This window comes from Podarcis pityusensis (assembly GCF_964106645.2).
Source record: "Podarcis pityusensis genome assembly, chromosome: 7".
Classification (NCBI taxonomy): Eukaryota; Metazoa; Chordata; class Lepidosauria; order Squamata; family Lacertidae; genus Podarcis; species Podarcis pityusensis.
Window position 1 is genome coordinate 8,636,833 of NC_138031.1, and position 3,621 is coordinate 8,640,453.

General features: G+C 43.2%; 1 long non-coding RNA gene across 1 annotated transcript; it reads left to right on the plus strand.

The window, feature by feature from the left end:
- The first annotated feature begins 1,722 nt into the window (after nucleotides 1–1,722).
- Nucleotides 1,723–2,928, plus strand: LOC308481432. The gene is made up of 2 exons (XR_013988673.1): nucleotides 1,723–1,812; nucleotides 2,117–2,928. It is a non-coding gene; the product is annotated as an uncharacterized lncRNA (long non-coding RNA).
- Nucleotides 2,929–3,621: the final 693 nt, after the last annotated feature.

Sequence of the window (3,621 nt, forward strand, 5' to 3'; positions counted from 1 at the left end):
GATACAGCCAATGGATTGTGTCAAAGCTGCTACATACTAGGGTTGGACAAATTAGTTTATTTCCATTCTGTGTCAGTTTCATACGAATTTAATAAGTCTGCCTCATCCTGTTTACTGTGGCCTTTTCATGTTCAAATTATACACATTTTTTAAGTGTGCGTTCCCCTAAAATGCATATTGTGTACATTAATGTGCAGTCTATTGGTTAACTGTGTTCCAATTCATGTATAAATCCAGATAATGTGAATTAGGCTGGTTCACTTTTAAATATGAAGCACTGGAAATTCTTCTGTTTCTTGCATTATACTCAGTCTGGAAAAAAGACAAAAGAGATGCCAGTAGAATGATATGATGATTCTGGATGAGTATTGTTATTTCATTTCTTCTGTCCTGCTTGGCAGACAGGTAGGAAGTCAGGTATAGAGAGTCTTGGCTTTGTCCTTCAAAATAACATTTCAGTGACTGCTTAGGAATATTGGAGGCATTTCCAAAGATCCTTATGCTGATGAACAGCACATGAAACGGATGTCTGTGTTTGTTCCAGGTTGACCTGGCCACAGTAAACAGGAGAGAAGCTTTCCTTCTGTCTTTTGAACTTGTGGTGGGTTCTCCTCTATATTTCAGGTCACTCAGAATGGAGGCAGCTACCCTAAGCAACCACTTGTTGATTTCAAAAGAGTGCTATTTGTTGGAAGTGGTGGGAGACTAGGCCCAGTTGATCCTTCCAGGTTTCCACTGTGTATGTAAGAATGTGGGGGTTGTGACACGCTGGAGTCATCTAGTTCTGGGGTCCCCAGTGTGCATCTCATGGGCACCATGGGGAATCTTCTAGTCCAACCCTTGTGTATTGCAGGAATCTCAACAAAGATTGAGATTGAGAAGGTGCCCTCAGCAATAGCCTTTCACACATTCCAAGGCCTTTCTCAATTTTTAAATTATTTTAGGGGGCTTTTTTACTTGGTTTCTTTGAGGGGATACCTTTGTTTGGGAGGGTTGCCTCCTTTTTGGTCTGTTTTATTTTTGGGGGGGGGGGTATTGTAGATACTCTGTGCAAAAGATCCTTACTTAGCTCCACACAGCAACTTGCCTATCCCATGCTGTCATTCAAGGGCAGGTTGGGTGGATCACCATGTCATACATGTGGAGGAAAACCTTAAACATGTAGCAGAGTTCCCAAAAATAGACCATTGGCATTATTTCATCCAGGAGAACTTTACTTGTGCTGAAGGCAAATAGGCATAAAGTTCACAAATCCAGTACGTTCAGGATTGGCACAGTCCATGAGAAATCTAGTTGCAGCACTTACAAACCTTATAAGCTTATAACAAGTTACCTTAACACTAAGCATACTATGTACAGAACACCACACCAGAAGGAAGAGAGATCGAAAGAGAAAGTGAAACCGAGGCTCCTTCTGGCCTTTATTTACAGTCAGGATGACCTTAATTGGAAGAGAACTAGTTCAAACCAGCTTCCCAGAAGGTATAACCCAAACAATCATGAAGCTGCCTTCATACAGAGAAGCTTCCAGTAGCTTCCAGAATCCTCTTGAATTAAGCAGAATAGGAAAGATCTCCACACATCAGATCAATACTTTCTGCACTAAGAAATGCAAACTGACACACCGCTCCAAGAAAAACCAAGTCATGGATGTTTGAGCTGAGATTATTGCATCACAATCCCTTGGATTAAATGACTCCTGAGGTCACTTCCAACTCTATGGTTCTCTATGAGGCAGGGGCTGGCCTTAGCTGGAGTTTTATGAAGCTGGCTCCCATGGGCTAGAACTCCCATGGGCTAGAAGAAGCAGAGGTACCCCATGCAACTTATTCTTTCCCCCATATGGAGTGGGGGGGAGACACAACTCATCCCCATCAGCACATGACCAGCGGTTGCCACTCATTAACCAAACACTACTTAGGGAGAAAAGCTTCCAGTACAGAGGTGATGGCTCACAAGGGTGTTGCTCTCCTTCTATAAACTGGGCTCTGTGGACTCCCTCTCTAGCCAAGATCGATCACAGCTCCCGATAGCCAATCATCTAGAACCACCTTTGAGAAGAGACTGCACGGCTTGAGCATACTGTTTAATATCCACCAATGTTCTAACATTCCAGTCATCTCAGAAACTCTGTTGCATGGAGATGTGAAATGGCTTTGGTGGAAGAACAGCAGCAGCAGCAGCATGGGATGTCGGTTTGTAAAGACGACCGACAAGAGAAAAATGGAAACAAGATGGAGAAAATGTCTTTAAACCTACAGTCAAATATATGGCTCCAGTGGAGAAAATAAACATGGCACAGGCTTTGAGTGCTGCCGGAGTATAATATAAATCTTAGAGGGAGGTATTACTGCTAGCTAAGGCTCTAGTTATACCTCAGCCAGGCCATTTTCGACAGCATTTGTCACAATACCTCAGCAAGAACATAATTGCCCTTGAGCCTGCAAAGAGCAGAACAGCAAGACTAATATCCTTTGAGATGTGTCATAGAGGAAGGTTAAAGGAGTGCTCTTTAATGGGCCCAAAAAGAGAGACTTTCCAATATACCCAGTGAAGCCACTCCGTCTTGGCTAGAGTGAAGAATGTGAAAGCGAAGCTTTGTGCGGTGGGTGGGGAAGGAGACGTGGTGGTATGTTTTTAAAGGCTGCTCCTTTGTATTTCTTTTTCCTTAAGAAAGGAGGAAAAGAACCACTCGGTATATTTTAAAACTTGAAATGCTTCTAAGGAGAGACACTGTTTGAAATGTAAAGCAACAGAAGCTGCGGCAAGTTGCGGGAAATGGATGTGGCTCTGTGGTAGACCATAAGGGAGCTGGTCCTGGAGGAAGAACTGTAAGGGGAGAGACTTTGTCAGGCAAGGCCTCCTTCCACCTGCCTTGCCCCACCCTCTAGTCTCTGCTTCTCAATTTGTATTGTATCATTTTATGTACTGTGGCTTGCCGTTGTTTTATTGATTATAGTTTAGAAAATATTTATTGTAACTGTTGAGCAGATTTCTGATTAACTTTCATATGTTGATATTATTATTTTATACTATTCTAATGATTGTTGAATGTTACTTTTTTGATGTAAAGGTAAAGGGACCCCTGACCATTAGGTCCAGTCGTGACCAACTCTGGGGTTGCGGCTCTCATCTCGCTTTATTGCCCGAGGGAGCCGGCGTACAGCTTCTAGGTCATGTGACCAGCATGACTAAGCCGCTTCTGGTGAACCAGAGCAGTACACAGAAACACTGTTTACTTTCCCGCCGGAAGCACTTTGATGTGCTTTTGAACTGCTCGGTGGGCAGGAGCAGGGACCAAGCAACGGGAGCTCACCCCGTTGCGGGGATTCGAACCGCCGACCTTCTGATTGGCAAGTCCTAGGCTCTGTGGTTTAACCCACAGCGCCACCTGCGTCCCACTTTTTGATGTAGGTTGTTTATTTTAAAGTTTTGTTTTATGATCACATTTTTGCATTGCATTAGATTGTTATAAGATGTACATTTTTTGTTTCTTCAGCTTGTAAACTGCCTTGAGTATTGTAAGATAGAAAGACGGTATACAAATTAAAAATGATGATGATGATCCACTTTGCAGAAGGCCCCAGGTTTAATCCCTGGCTGGAAATATCCTCAGCCTGA